Below are 22,367 nucleotides of genomic sequence, written 5' to 3' on the forward strand. Positions count from 1 at the left end.
AATTTTTCGGGCGTTATCTGAGATGCGCTCTGCTTGGGCAGTCAGACGGGTTTGAACACCTTGAAGATGGCGCTTTATGTCCAGCACTGTGGTATTTGTTTCTTGGGTTTGTCTCCATCTCCGCCTTATTCCTGTTGGATCTTTATGGCAGGATGGATGAGGCGGGGACCGTTGGCACCACTGGCTGGGGGCGCGACTTTCTCTTTGCATGCCCCTGTGGCCTCTGGTGCCAGGTCAGCAGCAGATAGTGATCCGGCTGGTGGGCTATGATGCCTTTCGATTTTACTCTGCGCTAGTCCCACTCGCTTTTGTATGTGGAGCCTTGTTGTGGTGTGTACCTGGTTTCCCTGTCTGTTACGGGAGCACCCGGGTCACCCGGTAGATGAGGGCGTATGCCGTCTTTTGTGCTGTCGCTATTCTGTTACTGATGTTACCTTCACTGGCCCTTTTGTTCTGGGGGAGTGAAGTGGCCTGTCTACCCTTGCTGGTCTGCTGCTTGCCTAGGCTTTTGTTTGATTCCCCTTTGCGTTGATGCATTTGGATGCATCACTGTAGAGGCGAATGTCCCCCTGTTTGTGCGGAGAGGGGGTGGCTTAGGCGTGTGGCCAACTGCCGTGAATGAACTGTCCCGGGCGGTTGGGTGCCTTGGGTGCTGCGTGGTCTTGGTCCTTGTTTCTGGCCCGCACTCTATTTACTGGCAATGTCTGTGCTGGCTTTTTCAGGTATACGGGGGCCCAACGGGGGCACCGGTCTGATGCGCTTCTTGGTGTAAGCCAGCCTGCTTGTGGGCGGCCTACCATATCTACTGAGGCCACGTTGTAGCAGGGCTTCTCGTATCTTTTCGGCTGGGGTAGCCCGGAAGATTCCTTGCTTTATAATACTCCCCGCCAGGCGCCGATGGAGTGTGCCCTGGCGAGGAAATCGATGGTGCTGCCTATTATCCGCGACTGTTGTTTGTTTTTAACCCTGTCCTATCTTCGATCCAGTGGCTCCTGACTGTAGGGGGGAGCAGGTATGTCTGCGCTCCGTCGGTTATGCTCCGGCCTCCCCCCACTTGTAGTTAGGGCTCCGGCTGCTAGAGGTCACGCCGAGTGGGCATCTGCCACCTGGTCCAGGCACTTCACGAGGGTGCACTCTGGCAGGGGCCCCCTGTGCTCCGGCGCGGGCTGCCCGGTGATTGGGAGGTTCTGATCCACCTCCAGCCCTGATGGTGGTTATCCGGAGATATCTCGGGGTGCGGCCTAGCTGGTACGGTTGTCACTACGTCCCCGCCTTCCCACCGGAGGAGATTCGCTGCGTTCTCCCGATCCAGCCGACGGCCGCCTCTCCTCTTATCAGGGTGGTTCGCTCGGCTGGGGGTGTGCTGCGGTGCCGGGTGAGCTCTGGTTTGCTTGGGAGAGATGGTAGACGGCCCGTTTCTGTCTGTAGCATGGCCTGTTTGAGCCCTGCAGCTGCAGTTCATTGCCGGCGGTCTCACCACCCGTTATTGCGAGGAGAAATTGGCAGGCTTTTGGCTGTGCCACGGATCTGAAGAAGCTGCCACTTTGAATCTCTGGTTTCCGTTGTCCGATTCTCTAACGCACGGTGTCCTCGGGATCTTGGCCGATAAGTCTTTAGTTTTAAGCCATTTGTATTCACCTTAGATGATTATTTCATTCATCATTGCCCTATTCTGTCCCTGTGCGGCTGGAGCTCCGTTAGCAGGCGGCCATCTTGCGCCACGACCCCTAGCGGATCAATTATTTCTTAAGTGACAATAAGGACTAGATTGCTCTTTGGAAAAAGTCACTTAAGTACAAGCTCTAGACTTAGATTCTCATGAGATTATTCCTTCTACTCTAGACACGCCTGCTCCTAATGACAAAGGGCCTCATTACACGGTAGGCTGTAAGGGATTACCGGCACCGGTAAGGGCACCGGTGCCGGTAATCCCTTACCGCCCTACTACGTGGTCCCTTAGCGGATCCCTTACCTAACGCCTGGTTTTACCAGGCGTTAGGGAAAGGACCCGTTGAGGGACTTCAGAGCTAATAACGGGCCTGCTAATAGCGGGCCCGTTATTAGCTCCATCCCCATTCCCATTGAGCTCTATAGGGGCTCAAATGGGAATGGGGAATGGTTCCCGGAATGGGGACTTACCGGGTCCTCCAAGGTCGGAACGACCCGGTAAGTCCCTATTCCGGGAACACGGACCCGGAATGCGGTAAGGGGGTAGCCATGGTGCTAATAGCGCCATGGCTACCGCCTACCGTGTAATGAGGCCCAATGAGTCTTCTTCTTTATAAAGCTTGTCTTATTTTAGAAAGAGAAGCCTTAATGACTACCGGTATGGGAAGTCTGATTAATGATTTTGATAAATTAGGGACTTTTCCAGGGTCGGACTGGGCCATATAATTATCTCGGGCACCAATGAAAAAAGTGTCCCACAGTTGCAAATGGCTATTCATTCCTTTTGTGGCACTTTTTGAATTCTATTAAAGGGGAGTATTCTGATCAAATGTGATGCAAATTGTGCATTTTAAAGAATATTTATTCAGCAACACTGCTCAAAACTATTAGCTGCATTGTGAAGTAATGCATCCAACTGGCCCACATTGACCAAAAAAGCGGGCCACTTTGAACAAAAAAATGGGCCCACACTAGAATTTTGCATTTTTGGTTCGAGCCTGGACTTCTCCTAGATTACCTGCAATAACTGATTTGCTGGTGGATGATCCAAGTGATTTATTTAATACTCCTTCATGGATGGGCATACAATAAAGTGGCGATATATCCCCCTTACACTTGGATGGTCTTGGTGTGAAGTCACTTTCAACCCTCAATCTGGTTTTACTATCACTTGACAGACTTTGCAAAAATGTGAGTCTGGAACTTAGAAATCATTTGCGCCTACTGAACCAGATCCTTCCTCCGGCTGATTCCATCAGAAGACATATAATTACTAATAAACCAAGGGCAGCTTTCACTAACCGGGTACATACACTGTTAATTTTGACAGAGAGAGAAACTATGTATGGATTATAATTGCCACTAAAAACTGTTTATAACAGGGGCATCATAATACGGGGGCCTCACTGTTAGCGGAGGCCCTGTTAGAAAGTATTACTCACAAGGTTTTAAAAGTGCTCCAATCCTCTAAAAGGTATACAAATAAAGAATAAAAGAAAAAATTGAATAAACCTATACCCAGCAGCAGGAGGAGATTGTTTAAAAACCTCATTCAGCCGCACAGCGGCTGCAGAGTTAGCTGCTGAATTGCAGTCTGCGGCAGTCCTTGGAACTTTGGAACTTTGCTACAGCGATCTGCAGACTTAGATTAGTCTTTCTACTACCTCTGCTACCTCCACACAGCAGCAGGAGGAGATTGTTTAAAAACCTCATTCTGCCATGGAGCGGCCGCTGAGTTGCAGTCTGTGGCAGTCCTTGGAACTTTGGAACTTTGCTACGTCGATCTACAGACTTTGATTAGTCGTTCTACTACCTCCACACAGCAGCTGGAGGAGATTGTTTAAAAACCTCATTATGCTGCGGAGCAGCCACAGAGTTGGCTGCTGAGTTGCAGTCTATGGCAGCAGGGGCAGCTGCGGTGTGCAAGAAGAGCATGGAGGAAGAAGTCCGGCGTCTCCCGAACCAGCGTTCTCGATGTGACGACCTTGCCATGGAACTCCGGAGTCCATTGAAAGTGCCCCCTGGACAAAAAAGTCCACAGTGCCATCAATGGACTGGAGGGAACCTTCCGGCTCAGGTAGGAAAGTATCAAATAGTGCTGGTACACCCCCTCTCAGACTCGTAGAAGCAACTTCCTCCCCCTCTCACGCAAATGCATTGCCGCCCATTACAAACCCTCTCCCGTGCCCCATTTTGTACCTCCCCCTTAGCAACATCATGAGTGAAAATTTACTGGACCTCTAGAGATTATCCAGAGGGGAGACGGGGCTGCGTTTGGGTTCTGAGGAAGTGACAGGCGCCAACTCGGGCGAGTTTGCGAGGAAAGCCAGCTCCCGACAGGGAGAAGCGAGGGGGCGGTAGGACAGCTGCTACATACGCCCGCCCCCTCCTCCTCGCACTAGTTCAAGCTTGGAGGAGACTAGTGACCGGAGGAGTGGTGAGGAACACGAACCAAAAGTTCAACACCATAAACAGTGAAAGAGACCCGAGCGTGTGATTCCAACGCGCACAATGCGCATAACATGGCTGCTATTACAACAATACCAGACTAAACTGCGGCTCCAGAAGTGGTGCTTGCCTCACTCACAGAACTAGGAGAAGCAACAGAGGCTCATATAACAACTTTAACAAAAATGAGCAACATTCCACCTGTCTTACCTGGTGACTCCCGAGTGGAAATAGAGACAGAAGTTCCACAAGAAATAACGAAAAACCAATTTGATAGGAATATCGAACACACAGAGGGTAAAAAGAACAACACAGCACCTTTTGAACCTATCAGAAACAGAAGACAGAATTATGCCTCCTAACGATCTCGAAGAATCTCCTAAAAACTGTAAAGACGACACTGAAGGCACTACAATTGACATTGAAGGCCTAAGCGACTCTATCCAGACGGCATGCAATCCTCTGGACTCAACTGATCTAGGGAGTGAAGTCGCAACAGGGGGTCCAAAAAGATCCCCACTAGGGCATGACTAGACAAACACGAGAGGAAATGTAAAGGTTCACCAAAAAAATGGGAAATGTAAAACAGTCCCCAAACAAAAAAATGCCTAAAAAACCATATTGACAGGAAACAGATAAAAGGAAGGAAAGCCCGAAGAAAAAATGAGGACCTATAGAAAGATTACCCCTTAAAGAACATCGAGCACCAGCAGTATGGGGCCCGTAGCATACTTAAAAAAAAAATGAGAACTCTGCTTCGAGAAATCCTGGTGAACTCTCTGATGCTGAGATTTTGGAGGGAGCGCATCTCCCCTTAAACCAAGATCGACCAGAAAAACATGGCTTCACCTGGTCTGGCCCGGGAACTAGACCGAAGCTCCCGGTTGACATCAAAAGCTCAAATCGACCAAACTCTTGGGGATAAAACTGTTCCCAGACTGCAGGGCCATTTCAAGTTCTGGGGAAATAACCCTCAAGTGCAGGAAGAAACTTCTCCACGTCCTTTACTACCAGTTGAAATCAGTACAAACAAAATATACTCCATGCAACAGAACGATCTTTTGGGTAGCCCAGAACAAAAAAGGAACCCCTTACATCCTTCAAATTTGACGCAGGTGGCTCTGGGAGCTGATATCGTTTTTATTGAAGAGTCTTGCCCGATTGTCTTGGGACCCTTGATCTTATATCGACTCCAGATATTAGAGATTTAGCTATCAAAATAGAGAACAGCCAAGGCCAATATGGGGGAATCCTGATGAAATATTAAACCAATCCAAATCAGGACAAAAGAAATCAACGTGTACTTCAGAGCCTCATCCAAACCGATCACCATTGTTAAATAGAAGGTGAACAGCATTATCCTCACAAAGTGGCAAGGAGACCCCAACCAAAAAACAGGACCTCTTTGGCATCATGTCCGCTGTAACCATCACCCTGGATCCCTTCAATAAACTTTGAGTCCTTAAATGACACATTGAAGCACCATACTACGCATGCTGCAATTATGCACACGAAAATGATATATCTAGCTGGTTACATTACAGCTTTGGAAGCAAAAAAGGGGCTTCAAGCAAACATAGGAAACTTTAAACAAATCCCAGAAGCTGTGGAGCCTCCTCTTCAACATTCGACCATAGCTCAAAGAGTAGGGGCTCCAGTCACTACAGCTACCCAGACAGAGCCGGAATCTAAGAAAGATGTTAGATCTGAATCTATGAATACCACTTTCCAGTCCGACCTGAGAAATGCTAGGAAAGAATCTAAATCAAGCTCCAAAACAAATAAGTCCACTGGAACAGGAAATCAATTGGGAACTCTCATCAGTAGTATGCACGGGGCAGGCGTGCTTTCCCATTCACTGAGATCTAGACAACCAGTAAATGGGTGTGTGGTTCTGGAATCGAACGAACCACCACTGAGAAATGGAAAACCAGAAAACGGGTGTGTGGTTCTGGAACTGAGTGAACAAAGGGAGAATCAAAACCCCCAGCCCTACACCTCTAAGTGTGATGGCAATAATGCCCACCGAGATGCTGAAAGCTACCCTCTCTTTTCACAAGTGAGAGGGAACAAACAAACAGATGTAAGACGTGTAACAATAATAGAGGACACACACAGGAATGGTTCCTCACTACAAAAGAGTAAAGAACTTAAAACTCCTAAATCCATTCCCATTCCCGCCCCAAGGAGGCTGGCGGTAAAAAATTGTGAAAAAACCTTGGATACTCAACCGAAACAATGGGAAATGGAGCTGTCCAATTCCCCACAGATCAACATCGATGAAACAGAGGACAGTATAGACTTAATGGAATAATCCCAGTACTCAGTGGAAGAGTCTGAATCAGAACTGCTGGCGCCAACATCGGGGAGAGCTTCGCCAACAGATAACTCCCAAAAAACTTTCCCTGATCATTCACATGACGAAAAATGCTCTCTGATGTTCTTGACCCTGGCTGAAAGATGTAAAAGATCGACCAAAACATCAAGTTCCCTTGAGCCGAGTGCTAACATTAAACTATCAATGGGGGCTGGAACAAGTGATGCCGGCCCTATAAAGTCTTCAATGTCCTTTGATAGAAACAAAACTAGAACCTGACGGAGTCTGAGCCGTGAAAGAAGGCAGCCAGTGGAGAGATCTAGAACATCCAAGACTCCAAACTACAAAAGAGGAAACAAGCTCCCCAACAATACCGACAGACCAAGAAGATCGGATCAATTGCTAAGAACAAGAGAAAGGGAGAACCTGAAAAAGGGGAGCTGCGTCGCCTACAGTCAAAAGAGAAAGAGTCACTGCAATTTTAAGCTGGAGCAAATAGGAAATAAACATGATGATACAATCCTTAACAGGAAAAACATTATGATCCTTTTCCAGTGTATTCCTAACTTGCAGCAGATTCGTTCGGAAGATGTGAAAATTATGGAGTTTGGCACTAAAGGGAGACGGGACAGCGTGTATTTGCATATCCCCTCGTCAGTGGTGCGTCTGATGTTAACAGCGCGCATCGAGAGTTTCCTAATCCTAGGCTTTGACCTAACCGAATGCTCCAGTGTGAATACTCCTCCTAAGGAGCAAGAGGAAACCCTGATACCAAGCAAAAATGGAACAATCGTTTCGCCCAGCGATTATCCAAATAGCAAGGAAGAAGAAAAGAAATGTGACAGAATCAACAAAGGAAAAGAAATGAGAGGAGAGGTATTAAATCACGTGAGTGATAAAAGGCAAACTCAAGAAGAGCAGGAAAATATGAACTGGCTGCCTGAACTTCAGAGGAAGATCCATGGAACAGGAAGGTAGCAGAAAAAATCAGTCTCCAAGACCCTCTGAAGACTAGTCAAGTACCAAGAGGACCTTTGCTAAGGCTAACAGTGACGTTTGAACACAAAGTAATTTCAGTCGACCAGAACTATCAAATCAACGCTTCTGATGAGGGAGCACAACATTGTGAACTCCGAAAATGGTCATGGATCGCGAAAGCTTTGGTTAATGGAACCAAAAGATAGCCATCCAGCGAAGTTACAATCTCCCAGGTTTCCAGTACAGATGAGGAAGTTCCATCCTTGGTTCAAATAGTATCCATGTGCTCTTGGAATACTAGAGGTTTTGGCCATCTTCTGGGGCCCAGTGATGTCAGCTTGGGCGAGTTTGACATCCTGTGTCTCCAGGAGACTTGGCTAACTAGAAAACCATACTTGGACGTCTTTGAAGTTCATCTATCACCGGCCTACAAGAGCCCAAAAGTGCGTCCATCATCGGGACTGCCAACGGCAATACGTTCCGGTAGTGAATTCTACTATGTTAGGACCTTAATCTCGAATCTGTTTTTCTAAGTGATACTATTAAACTGGAGACAAGACAAACACCAGAATAAGATTGACCAAGGGGACGATATGATATTAATCAACACATATTGGAATCCTCTATCTTTAAGCAACGAGAAATTCATGACAATGGCAGAGAGCATCTTGAAAGAAATACAGACTATCGGTCAACCAAAATACATAATATTATGTGGTGAACTGAATGCTTCCTGACCGATATCAAAAGGAGCAAAGAAAACCTTCCAAAAAACACCTTTAACTAGGGTGAGAGGATACCTGTAGAGATCACTGATGGTTTCTCGCGGTGTATATAATCTCCACACGTTAATAGAGAATGACACAGATCTAACACCAATTTGGGAGAGAAATGGGCAAAGCGCAATATATTTGTATCCAGAGAGCTGCTCCCTCAAATCACTGAGTTCAAAATAATTAAAACCGCTCAAAGTGATCAAAGCCTCCTGGCGTTAAGATGGTTTAAAAGGCGTGAGATAAGGCAAAAGATGACAGAAGAAGTTGAGGCCTGTAGCGGTAGATCCCGTCTTAGATTGAGTGCAAAAGTTATCAAAGAGTTAACAGTTACCTACAATCAGATTAGCACTCAAAGGAAAGATGTAATGATCTTAGGCACTATTGAATACCGACCCCTCCCAACCGCATATCATACAAAGAAAAAATAATTGGGCAATGACACATTAACATCACATTGGCATGAATACGATAAACAACTGTTCGCTGAAAGAAAAAAAACTCAGAATAGCCAAACGTCTGGCAGCGAAAACCAACATGTGAGAGCATGTAGAACTGGCCAATGCTGCAGTAAAGCGTTATACAAACTGGCTGAGGCTTCAACGAGCATCCTTGTACCAGACAGACGCGGCTTATATGTTGAAAGTACTACGTGGCAGAAAATCAAGAGACTTTTGATAAAAACAACAACAAATGAAAAAAACAACTCAGTGGAAAACAACTTAGGGGAAAAAGTCTGGATCGACCACTTTTCAGCCCTTTTTCAACAACCAGGTGGGATCACTGCTCCCCGTCAAGAGAAGGACGAGACCATCTGGAACATGCCTTGTGATGTGGAAGAGATGAAGAAGAAAATCTTAAAAATAAATACTTCATGGGCCCCTGGCCCAGACGGAATTACCAATGCAGACTTAAAAGAGCATCTGCAAGAATTGGCCTTATTTATCCACAGGGTCAAAAAATGCATGGAAACCAGATCCATCCCGTCATTTGGACGACATCAATCGTGGTCCCTATTTATAAAATCGGCCCCAAAGAAGTTGCAAAAAACTACTGTCTAATAGCCCTACTGGACTTTATCGGAAAGGTTTTCGGTTCAATAATGCTAGACCGTTTCCAGCTATGGGTCAGAGCATCCGGTAACAAAGACCCTTTTCAATCAGGGTTCGTAAAAAATGCTGGAACATCATCAAACATTCTTCTAGTAAGTATGCTAAAGGGAAGAATATTGGACGGCAACTCAAGGATTTTCGTCACATTTGTTGATCTGGTCCAAGCTTTTGACCAGGTCAACCGCGAAATCCTTTGGGGGAAAACTGTCCAAGAGAAAATGCCCAAGGGACATTCTGGAACCAATAAAATCCCTTCATGAAAAGACATCAATGAGAGTATGTCTGAACAAAGGAGGTTCCTTGTCTAAACTAATTCAGACAGCAAGAGGGGTAAAACACGGGTGCCCTCTTGCCCCGACCCTCTTTAATTCGTACCTATGGGATTTCAAGGACCAGGAAACCAATGTCAGATAATTTCTTCCAACAATAGGGGGGCTTAAGTCTCCCGCCTTCTCTACGCGGATGATCTATTTTGTTAGATCAAACAGCGATTGGACTCCGCCAGTTAAATAATTTGGCAAACTACATCACAAAAAACTATTTAGAAATTAACAAGAAGAAAACTAAATTCATGACTATGGAGAAACCAACAAAGAGAAAAGAGGAATTCCCCTGGAAACTGGAAGGCTCAGAAATAGAACATGTGAAAGAGTTCAAATATCTGGCAGTGATCTTGAGTAAGCGAGAAATAGAACATGTGAAAGAGTTAAAATATCTGGGGGTGATCTTGAGTAAGCAAGAAGCCCCAATGCAAGCTAAGTTATTCGAAAAAATTAAGAAATTGTCATCACAAGCAAGAGCCATTGATAACAAGTACAGCTGTTTCTCTATGATTCCAGTCATCCAATTCTATAAGGGAAAGGTCGTTCCATCCTTAATCTATGGTTCTGATGCGATGCCAATGATTCTGGAGGAGACGTGGCTCAGATTGGAAGGTCATTTTTGGCGTTGAGTGTTAGGTCTACCAACATCGACCTCAATGGCGTCAATGCGCCACGAGCTGAGTCAACCTTCAATGCAATCGATGGTAAAAAGACATTTCCTTGATACTTTACAGAAAAACAATCATAGATGATCGTACAAAAATGTTCGATGTGGTAAAGGCCGATATCGAAGGAAAGAAAAACAAAACATTGATAGCCTAGGTGCAAGGTAGTCAAGTCTAAACTAGACGAGATAAATACCACAGAAGAAGAGCTAATCTAAAACCCGAATAAGGTAAAAAGAAAATTGGAAGTGTGGGATTGGATTCAGACTATCTCAACGGCCTCCAGAAAAGAATTGACGGCTAATCTACCACAAGTAGCAAAGAAAATCCATGAACTTCCGACCTATATGAGGAGATTTCCCAACAAAACTTTGTGCAACACATTTTGAGGGATACGTTTGAATTTCCTTCCTACAAACGAAATTAGAGCCATAAGAGGACTGTCACCCACTAACAAGTGCCGTTTCTGCAATAATGCAGATCAAGTGGAAACAATCAGACATCTGCTGCTATCTTTCACGGGACTAATCACATTAAGAAACACCCACATGAGTCATCTTTTCAAAGATCTTCGAATCTGTAACGAAGAGGATTGGTGGTCTCACTTAATGGAAGGAGAAAAATCATCTAACGTAATAGCAGTAGCACAGTTCTTTCGGAAACTGGAACTCTAGAAGTAAGGAGCCAAAGAAGAAGAAGAGTGCACGATAAGACGTCAAGAAAGTATTGGTTTAAACAATGGACGAAATGAGTGTAAACTTGTAAAAATTGCATGACAATTGAATCAAGAAATAAAAAAATAAAAAACCTACATTACAAGGCAATCATGAAAAGTCAAGGAAACCTTTGAGAACCATGAACATTGCAGGTAACTCGGTTTGGTTCATCCCAGGAGAAGACATGGAGCCAAACCGGCTATAAACTGTTAACTTGAAGAAAGCAACTTCTAAGTTGAAGAACAGCTAGAAGAAGAAATTGAAGAAGAGTCAAAGTACGTGTAAGAATAATCCACAGGCCAACCATCTTGCCTGTATCAGCCAAAGAGTATTATAGAACAGGTTGCCCCAGTTCTGGACCTCAAGATCGAATGTCTCGAGGGTGTAGTGGGACAGCGACAAGTGTTGATAAGAATGTTAGCTCAGACACACAGAAGTAAGTTCCAGTATTTATTGGCCTTGGTGATCTGCAAATCTTCAGGCAAAGCCTGCTTCATGCTCTTGCTTTTGATCTTAGTGAAATTACTGTAATCTTGGAATGCCAGTGGCCACAACAGTTTTTTAGGAGAGTTAGCCTCCAACCTTTTGATGCAAGGTATGTCCATTTATGGATGGCTATTTAATGTTCTCAAAGAACGCGTGGGAAGACATTAGGAGATGCACTGCTGGTGGGCTGTTAATTTCCATTGATATTGCTTTGGGGTCTGAGACACAAGTGTGGGATTGTTCTTTAGGGGCTTTTAAGGAGGGTAGTCTTTTCCTGGCCATGTAAATCAAGACAAGAACATCTTTTTCTGGTAAACATATATCTAAATCCTGCTAACCAGGATGAATTATCTGTGATTATCAAAGTAAATTCATTTTTAAAAGCATAGTTATTGAATAGCTTTTCGGATAGGATAATTGTAGCTGGGGACTTAAATTGTACATGCCCTGGTTTGAGGAAATTAATAATAGTATTACAGTTGAACCCCACCCCCTTCCCCACCCAAGGATTTTCCTCCTTCTTAATCCAGTCGGAGGAGGACCTCTCCTCATCGCGTAAGGTGGGCGGATTTCTTGAGTGAGTAGGATTTAATTAGATTCACTAGAAATGTGATTGGGGATCTCCCGTACCACCCAAGGTGGTCTAGCTGGTTGTCTAGTTCTACCTTACATTATATTAACTTACTGACAAAGAGCGACCATTAAGCTATTTAACAGTAAAACAACCTTACACTAGATTTAAGAGGGCATTGATAATATAAATAAACTGAATTATCATGTAATGTGGTGCTTAGAATCTATTAGCAGTACTGAAGCGGAGACTCTGTTTTTGCCAGTGAATTTATCTGCTACAATTAACACCTAGACCATCTAAATTGGAAAACAGAGCTCTAACTTTAAACCATTTATTGGGCCTCATTACGAGTTTGGAGGTAGCCAAGCCCTAAATAAGGGCATGGCTACCCCCAAACCCGGGTCCGGGTTCCCTGAATCAGGAAATACCGGGCCATTCCGACCTTGGAGGGCCTGGTATTTCCCCAGTCAGGGAACCGGGATCCGGTCCATCCCCATTTCCATTTGAGCCCACATAGGGCTCAATGGGAATGGGGAGCATGCTAACAACGGGACCGTTAATGACGGACCAGTTGTTGGCATGCTGGGCAGCTCACGGGACCCGCTAAGGACGTCTGCTAAAACCAGGCGTCCTGAGCGGGTCCCGCGAGCGGATCTCGTAATGGGGCGATAAGGGGTTAACGGCTCCGGCACCTTTACCGGCGCTGTTAACCCCTTACCGCCCTCCTCATAATGAGGCCCATTGACTCTAAACACTATCATTCTTTTGATCAAGGCATTCAGTTGCAAAAGCGGAAGGCCGTATTTGCTTTATTTTAAGGAGTGATATCTAGATTGGGATAATTTTGTGCTGAAAAAGTCAGATATGAGGCAATGAAAACTGGCTTTGGGCTACAAATAGGAGTGACTAATAGAAAGTCAAACAATGCCTGAGACCCTAGGAATTAAAAAGCCTTACTGTTTCTAGGAATGAGTACATTGTGACTCCAATGCCCAATTGGCTTAGAATGATCCTGTTTCAGAGAAAAATTGGATATCACATTTCTCATATTTATATGGTCCCATAATCGGATTTCTATTGACTGGTAGTAGTAAGGGAATCAGAAGGGTATGCTTAATTGAGCTGATAATGAGTCTTGAATATATAGCCTAAAAGTTCTTGAGCTACCGGGTGAGCAGCTTAGCAAATGTGACTTTAAAGGGTAACGCAACCATGTGGGCAGATAGATTTTATATATTATTTTAGCAAATTATAGTTATTACAAAATTCCCCAAGACAATGCATAATTCGATCACTGTACTGGTATATTAAAAGGGTGGAAGGGATTCTCCAAATAACTATTAGCCTATGGCCTTGTTGGATGTCTGTAGCAAGGTTTTTGCATTCATTATTCTCAAAGAATTAATGGATTGGGCACTATAGACTGGCAGGTTGACCAAATTCCAAACCGGATGTCACAAATACATGGGCACTGATTTGAATGGGATTATATTTCATTTCTGTCAAACACAGGCTCTTAAGCCTGGGTTTTTACCACTATATTCGCATGTCTTGATTTTTCTGCTGCTTTTCACTGTATGGAAAAGGTGAAATTGTGGTCAAAATTAGCAAAGTGAGAGTATGCCGATACAACTGCTCACATTTTTTATTTTGTTTTCATTCTAACACTCGGCTACAAATTAGGCTAGACCCAGATGAGACATCCATTTAAGAAATCATGACACATACAAGCCTGAGGCAGGGTTGCGTTCTTGCTCGCCGTTTGTTCAAACATAGTAAGAACAACAAACCAGGAGGAGCGTGCCGAGCTGACCCACCCCTCCCCCTCCCCCCCCGAAAGATGTGTTTCCAGCTTGCTCTGCATGCCTGGGAATTCCTCCCCCTTCAATCGAGCCAAACCAGGAAATCTTTTTGAGGAAAGAATGGATCAGAGCTCTGAAGTCAACCACGGATGCCTCAGCGCCCATAACTTGTGATCCTCCAGTGATAGCCAGTCCTTCCAAACCCCTCCATTGAGGCTACAAGAAAATAAAACTGTGGAGGCTCAACATGGAAAGGTGGGACAACCCATTTCAAGAGTACTGTTGGGTGTGGGGGGGTAGGGTGTACCTGTGCTTTCACCTCCAATTGAATCGGACAGGGACGGGCAGCACAGGCTCACACGGTTAAACTGGGTGGGCTGAAAACCATCACTGGTAGAGGCATGGCACTTGCCCATTCAACTGGTGCAATGAGCGCATATCCCGGTGTTTCAGAGTCAGACTGGGCAGTCATGCTAAGGAATGTTTGATGCCTCTATGTCACTATCTCCTGGGTATATCTCTGTTTGGCCTTCTTTCATGTAATGTCGGCTCAACACTTTAGCTTCGTGACTAAGTGAAAGAAGTGATCATTAAAAGTACACATTGGTCCAAAGGGGCATTCATCAGCAAGATAATTCAATTGTTAAGAGCATGAACTCCCTGCTGTACAAACGACTTAGTTTCTCTGTAATCTGTAAATCTGAATGCTGGTCCTGTCACTGAGTGGGTAATCACTGAATGCCGTCCCAAGCCTGAAAGCTTTTCAGAGCAAAATTGGCTGGGATGCGCTCCAAACCACTAAAGGCAAATGACATGTGCTATGATGGGGAGCCAAGACAAAAGTAAACGAAGAGAGATCACGACTGCTGCACAGGTACACAAAAGCGATCTTCATCCATTGCCTTCCGAAATCAAAAAGGAAATACACAGAAGCATCAGTGAATTAAAGCAGAAAGTCACAACCCTTGATAAGCAGGCTCTATCCACGGAGAACCGTATTCCAGAAAGTGAGGATGAGCTTTTGCAGCCAAAATCCCAAGTCCCCCATTTCTTTGCCTTTCAACAAAAACAAGTGGACTCAAATGATGATTTGCAACCTTTTGTGCAGGACCTGTTTCACACCTTGTTCCAGCTTCCTGATGAGGCCAGCGTGGAACTTGATAGAACACCACCCCTGATCCTGATGGCCAACCAACCGCAAGATGGCTCTGGATGTCCTCATATGGCTCCACGTCTTCACAATTAAGAAATGCATCATGTGAGCAACGAGACAACTGACTGACATTAAGTTCAGAGATGCATACATTCAAATATTCCAGTACATGTCTGCCTCAACACTCATCATGACACAAATCCTGTGAGAAGTTACTGACTGACTCTGATCCAAACAAGTCAAATACAGGTGGGCTTCCCATGCTCCATCAACTTTACATGGGAAGGGGAGCGCTAGACAAGTTCAACATTGGAGGAAGATTCACCCATCCTTCATCCAAATGAACAGAATAACCCAGTGGATTACACTGCAGATGATTTGTCCTCAGGGGCCTTGGAGTCTCACTCTGAAAGATGGACCAAAATCAGAAGGGTGGATGGGAGAAGAAGAAGGAGGGTTGGGATCCTTAATTTCTCCGTGGTCGAAGTCATCACGGATCCCTCTTCAAAGACCCACACAAACAAAAGAGAAGACATTGTTTTTTAGTGCTTTGATGTTGTTCACATCCTCTTTTGTTGCTTTTTGTCCAATCCTCTCAAGTGTACTATCTGCGAGAAAATGTAATTCTAATTCCTCATGTTGTGCATCTTATTTGCTTCTACTGCTTTACCTGTTGGTCACATATTTCCTGGGCCCATCTGGAAGGGCCTTCAGAACTATGAGTTGGACTATAAGCTCCATTGCCTCTGAATTTGAGGGGGGTCAGCTGAATCCCTGAATTAGATATTTTGCTATTTTCTGATAGTTATGTTTAATAGTTGTTTTTGGAGTTCATTGCCATATATTAAAATAAGGAAAATTAGATTGTTTTTTCAGTGTGGGCTTCTTGGTTCATTGCACAGCTGTTAAACCTTTCACTTGCTTCAAAAGTTTTTTTAAAAAAACAAATTAAACATCCACAAACTTAACCCCCCTGCTAAAAGAAGATCCATTCTAAAAAGGCTCCTTGAACTTGAAAGTACAATAGTGTTCTTGCAAGAAACCTAAGTTCTACCAGGAGATTAATTTATTTTATATCGCAGGAATTTCCCACTTCAATTTCTTGTCTCCAGTTGGCAGAAAACTGGAGGTGTCGCTATGCTGGTAGCCACAACCATGCTGTTTAAACCAAAGGGGTTCCTGAGAGATTCCAAAGGGATATACATATTATTGCCAGTATACTGTTCACTTTATGCCCCAAATAAAAAAAAACACCTATTCCTGCTGGAACCTCCCCCTAAATTAGCAGATGTATGTGATTACTGCGCCGAGTTTATAGCATATATGTGCAAGGGGAGACCTCCACAATCCCCTTACTTCCCCCAACATCAATTATTAATGGTTCACCATCCCCCACATGTAAATTCTGAGAAACAGGGGTAAACAAAAGAAATGTTGGCATTTTCGGCCGGCGCAGTAAACTCAGCGCAGTAATGGTGGGATCCCTAAATCAGCAGCCTTTACAGAGGATGAACTGACAACTGTAGGAGACTTCAACATGGTTCCCGAACCATCAATTGACAAAACCCTGCTCCCCAGCAGACTAGAATAATGAATTGGCATTAGCAAGAATGTGGCAAGATCTGGGATGAATAGATGCATGCAGGTCCTACTTTCTAGTGAAAAAAGACTTCACACATTACTCATATGTACAAAAAGCCATTCCAGGATCGACTTGTCCATGTTCTCAGCTAAACTAATCCCCTATGTCTCAGAAGTACAGATTGAACCAAGAGTACTCTGGTTACCCCGCAGTTAGAATAATTAGAACTTCTTCACCACAGCGTCCCCATGGAAACTTTACTATTCAATTCTCAGAGACCAGCTTCTAAGCAATGAATTAGCATCCACAATTTCTGACTATTTCCAAGAGAATTACAGACCTGACATGAATATGGGTACCCTTTGGAGCTAGTTTAAAGCTTTGATAAGAGGGGATAATAGCCGCTCTGCCATATACTTTATCATTAGAGAAAAGCTTAGAAGGCAGTTGGAGGCGGACCCCCACATAAAAGAATGCTCCCATAAAGTGGCAAACTCCTGGAAGTCCTTTATGAACCTAAAGATACCAAGGAAAGAATTAGAAGCCCATTTGGCAGTTAAAACCACCCCCTCGACTAACAGACTCCGGGGCAATCGAATTGCCCCGACCAGTACGTCCACAATATGATGGTTTGTACCGGTTTCTGTTAATAATTTGGGACTAGTAAAGCCAATGGTGACTTTACATGCCCTGGGAGACAGTAGTCAGTCCCAGGGTATGGAGTCTATGGTGGGGTGTCACTTGACACCCCTGTGTTACTGCACGGAGGGTGCTGTGTAACACACATCATAAAAACACATGAGACCCTATGGAGTAAAGGACCCCACAGCCCATAAAACACATTAACAGTCAAAGGAACACCATAAATCATGTCCAAGAGTGGGAGCAAAAGAATCTCACTCTTAGCACGAGAGAAAAAAATAAACCCCAAAAATCCAGCAAAGCTGCTGGGGGACTCACTAGGTTTGGGAAATTAGCCTTGCAGAGAATTCTCCCTAACACTAAACATCATTATATGCTGATGATGTTTTGTTAAACCTGACTGAAAAGAGCTCGCAAAATCCACTTGCCGACTAGCATAATCATGTTGTTTTTAGATGGGCCGAGTACCATTTTTATGACCCTGTGGTCGAGTATCCCTTTTGAAATGTCTGTATCAGCTATTTGCACTGTCCACAGCTAACCTCTAGATGGCAGAAGTGCACCAGGTTCATCCCAGTTACCTGGAAAGTCAACCTGTAGCAGTCTACCATTCAGGTCTGTTTGTGAAGGTGGTTGGTGGGGTTCTGGACCAGTTCTTAGGTGGGTGTGTACTACAAACCCAGGAGTCTGCCTGCCTGAGGGTCAGCCTGCTTCTGTTTTCTTTAAGAAGAGATCACTCAAGGAGGAGAATAGACACTCCAATCGTACCATACATACTTCATTAGATCACAACACTACACATAGTTCACTAGAATACAACAGGGAGGGTACAGCACCAAAATCTCAGTTGTTCTGTTGGGCGTGGGCTTCTCTCCCACTGTGCAGGACTCTGGGGTCTAGCTGTGTTTTGGGATTGTGCTGAGTTATTCCGTTATTTCTTTCGTCCGGCTGTGTGTGGTGCTGTACTCAATTTCTGTTAAGTGTGGGCCCTCGCTCCGCTGTGCAGGACTCTCAAATCCAGCAGTTGCTGTACCATGCAGCACTCCCGAAATCTAGGCATTCAGCAATACTGTGAAGATTAGCTGTAAAACATATAACCCACTAACCAAAAAGCTCAAACTTTCTGCATACTTAAACTACTAAAAAAAACTCACACAACCACCTCTCACACCGCAAGCCACATGCACTTCACCACACCGCAACAACACATAAGCCGCGCCAACAGCACACAAGGTCTGACATCGCCTGATACTCACACCAAAGCTCAGCGCACGGTGTATACCGAGATGAAGCTGCCAACAGAACACCACTCCTATCATTATCCTACTCCCTCTTCACCCTACTAACCCATCCCGCCTTCTCATTTTCAGATCCGCCAGAGCGCCTGGGGACCAACTCCGTTGGTGACTGTGCACAGTACAAATACTTTTAACATTTAACAAAGGAACAGTCACTGAGAACTGCTGTAGTTAGCACAAAACCAGTAATCGATGTGACCGAGAAATTGTGTTTTACACTACACTATTCTGTATGTCAAACTACCCCAAATCAGACCCCCAAAATGTCCACACTGCAACTTGCTGATGTTTTTGGCTATGCACACCAGGCTTGCACAAGATTAATTCGATTTTGTAAATGTGTCTTATAGTGTTAATAATTAGTCCTAAAAATCATTCCCTATAGCCTTCGCAGTAGCCTTCTCTGACAGTACTTCACATGTAGTGAATCTTAGAAATCTTTCTATGGGAAATTGTGTACTAAGGTGTCCAGGAGGAGGAGAATATTGGAAAGGCACATTAACATTGCTGGTAATGTTTCTTCATGTGTCATCATGTTTTTTCAATGCAAAAAATATTATGGTAATATGTTTATGGGTTGAGTTAATTTCTCTTAGGTCGAGTAGATAAAATAGGTTACCCAACCTGCAGGTCTAGTATGATGCAAAGATTTCTCGAGGCCTACTAAAGTTCATTGCTCACTGCCGGTGCTCATGACCAAATTAACTTCTAGATAGTCTCGGGATTTAAAGTCCATTATGCCCTATCAAAGGAATTTAACATTTCTGTACATCAGGGCTCATTGCGTACATTGGGCCAGAGATTTCCTTTCAAATGGAACTCCTAATCATTAGTCTACCCGGCATATATCTCCTATGCTTAGTAGTCTCCACCAGTATAATAACCTTCTCCTTTTTAGAGAACTAGTGAGTGACTGAGATAGGTGGTGCTCTCATGAAATCTCCTGTATAGGCCATATATCCCCATAATTGAAGTTAATCCCCACACTATTGTATGTTTGTCAGGGCATTCCAACGCTGCATCCAAGATCGCATATCCACTCTGTTTAGCAAAATATCCTGCGATTCATATTGGCCCGAAAACGTTGAATGATCGCAGCAAAGTTAATGATTAGGAGGATGCCATTTGGGAGCTTAGGAGTTCTGGCTATTAAGAGGTACATCTGGGCCACCCAGATCGCCTGATCTGTATTTGGACTATGGTTGAACCCTGCCCACTTTGGGTAGAGCTGGAGCAGGACAGCATAATAGTACGCTTGCAAACCTTGCCACATGTATGCCTATCAGCCAGGGTACAGTGTTGTTCCCCACTGGCTTCGACTCTGGCTGCTTTTCATTACTGGCACAGGACCAATAGACTGTGGTCTGGGGGAAATAGCTTGGACCCATGACATGCATTCTGGATAACCTAAACTTCCCCCATGGTTGCACAACCCTGCTTTTGCTCAATTACAAGGGGAGTACTTAAATGTTTCAGCCAATTGTATAGCCAAGCCTCACCCCTGAACTTTAAAACCTGCAAGACAACATTCCACCTTACTGAAAATGAAATGTTTTTGTATTCCAGAATCTGTCACTGGGCCCTGAACCCACGAATACAGGCAGTGGAAACACGGCAAGCCAACTAATGGAACTAATCTTCAAGTGCGGCACATCTAAAAATCACATTTCACATATTTAAAAGCTGCTTGACAAATTTGAACCCTCTGACATATTTCAATAAATGAAAAGGTGGAAAGATGGATTAGGTGTCTCCATCAGTCCATAATCCTGGTCATATATCTATACCAGACCAGACAAATCACCTCATTGTATTACTAACAAGGAGTGCTCTACAAAAATGTTTTCCGCTGTTACCTTCCTCAGCGCGTATTCACACGTTTTTGCATGTCCCTTCCCCTACATGCTGCAGAGACTGTAGGAAAATAGGGATTCTCATACAAATCTGGTTGGTCTGCCCCTAAGCAAAAATCTTTTGGAAGTAAATTCTTTCCAAAATGAAAGACTTAATTGGCATGGCTTTACTTCAAGATCCACTGGTGATGTTACTGGGTGATTTTGCAAAGGAGCTTAATCCAATTTCAGGTAGGTCATCAGGGGTGGACTGGGACCTAGAAGAGACCCTGGAAATAATTACTGGGGACCAAACGAGGCCCTGGAAATAAAGTGGCTCCATGTGACAGATTTTCAGCAAGCCCAATGCTTTTCCTATAAGAACATTTGGAAATGCCCCACAAAAGAGGCCCAGGGTGCAGAGGCCCACCGGGAAATCTCCAGAGTTCCCTATAGGCCAGTCCATCCCTGTAGGTCAACTGACTTAATCGCTCACTTCCTTGCTGCTGGCAGGCTAACTTTATCCTAAAACTGGAATAGTCGTGATGGGCCTATTCTGAATATGTGGTGGGTCAAAGTGTGTGAGATCTTAGTGCTGGAACAAATCACTGCACTTTCCCTTAATCAGTTTCATCGGTATAGGCAGTTGTAGTCTCCATTTGTTTCCTTTTACATGGACAATCCCCAGCAGGTCTTTAAGCTTCTCATTATGCCCATTTGTAATTTGCTTATTTTTTCGGTGGTCTCTAATATAACCCCTCCAGGTTCTTATGCGTTGTGTATTGTTTTTTGTCCCGACCCTGGACAGTTCTCAATGATGTTATTTCAAGGCCACGCACCCAGAGACTCAGGGCATCATTATGAGTACAGTGGTATAAGGTAAGAGTGGCGATAATGGAATTACCACCACTTTTACCACACCGCTGAGTAAGTAGTCGCTGCTAATTCCGCTGGCGGAATTACAGCCAACAAATGCCAGGATTAGCACAGGGCGCATTTCCGCTGGTGAAATTACCATAGAGATCTTAAACGGTATTTCCGCTGTATTTCAAGTTGAAATACTGCCAAAATACCACCAAAATTGGGCAGTAATTCTGCCAAAATCACAGTGCAGTTACCTCCACCTAGAAGGTGGAGGTAAATGCATACAGGTGATGCAAATCAAGCCACAGGAGCACCCAATCCACTCAGAAAGGGTACATAATGCCCACCCCTGACCCTAACACACTTACCAACACCAAGCTGCCTCTAGCTGTTGTGCACTGGGACATGCAGCTGCTCCTGCTCCACCTTGAGCTACAGAGGCAGGAACAGCAGCACAGGGTGCAGTGAGGAGGAAGAGATGCCATGCTAGGCAAGCGCACATTAACCGGTTCAGGCTCTCACCCTTGACATAAACTGAAACCACCTGATTACTCTGTGCTGGCGGAACATGGCAACCATCATTGAGCCACTCGCCCTGATTAATGATGACATGCACAGCAGGATCAATATCAGAACTGCCTCACCCCCGCTGCTGAAGCTTGTGTCGGTCTTACACTTCCTTGCCACTGGCCCCTTCCAGCACACTGTGGGCATGCTGCACAGCATGTCCCAGCCTACATATGCACATGTGCTTGTTCAGGTGCATGATGCACTCCTGTGTCATGCTTCCCGGCACTTCTTCCTGCCCACCACCCCGGCACAGATAAATGCCACAAAGGCACGTTTGTACTCAGCAGCCCAAAATAATAGCTGCTCTGGACCGCACCCATGTGGTGTTGGTGGCATCCTGGCAACCGAAGAGTTATACCGCAACAGTAAGCAGTATCACTTCATGGCCCAGGTCATCTGCGATATTGTCTTTGCGATCACACACTGCTGTGCTGGCTTCCAAGGTTCCACCCACGATGCCATGGTCCTGCCGAACAGCACACTGCCTGCATACATGAAGAGCCACATGTCTATGAACACAGACACTGGGTGAGTACAAGTGCCATCACACAGCACAAGGGAAAT

At 44.7% G+C, this 22,367-nt stretch overlaps 1 protein-coding gene across 21 annotated transcripts in view; it reads left to right on the plus strand.

Annotated features, from left to right (window-relative positions):
* Window positions 1–22,367, plus strand: part of UNC80 (unc-80 homolog, NALCN channel complex subunit) — a 3,486,058-nt gene that overhangs the window by 3,096,149 nt on the left and 367,542 nt on the right. The window lies entirely within an intron of this gene.

Source organism: Ambystoma mexicanum, chromosome 9 (genome assembly GCF_040938575.1).
Source record: "Ambystoma mexicanum isolate Mex_15411 chromosome 9, UKY_AmexF1_1, whole genome shotgun sequence".
Classification (NCBI taxonomy): domain Eukaryota; kingdom Metazoa; phylum Chordata; class Amphibia; order Caudata; family Ambystomatidae; genus Ambystoma; species Ambystoma mexicanum.